Genomic DNA, 432 nt, shown 5'->3' with positions numbered 1-432 from the left:
ATTAATTCCAACTTTCAAATGTTGTTGTTTCAGCTTTCGCTTACTAGAAGCAACATAATACTCGCTGCAATACAGACCTCGGGAAACCCTCACCGTGAATAAGGTTCACTCACATATTTCACTACATTTTGCGTGGGATTGGAGATGAGGCTACTCGTTCTTGCTCAGTACTAGGCTGAAAATTAACGAAACTTCGTTACAAACGTTCACATGTTGATGTTTCCGCTTTCGCGTACTCGAAACAACATAATACTAGTCTTTGTAATTTAGTTTCATAATTTCAACTGTTCTCATGCAGAATTTTTGCTCATTCTTATCCCAAATTTTGACCTGGCTACTAGTTACACTCCTTGTACTTATTGCAAAATGACCACAAATTTCAACAGCTTTCACATGTTGCTGTTTCGGCTTTCGCTTACTACAGTCAACATA

This window comes from Convolutriloba macropyga, unplaced genomic scaffold, assembly GCF_964194025.1.
Source record: "Convolutriloba macropyga unplaced genomic scaffold, txConMacr16.3 SCAFFOLD_6323, whole genome shotgun sequence".
Taxonomy (NCBI): Eukaryota; Metazoa; Xenacoelomorpha; order Acoela; family Convolutidae; genus Convolutriloba; species Convolutriloba macropyga.
This window is presented reverse-complemented; position numbering follows the sequence as displayed.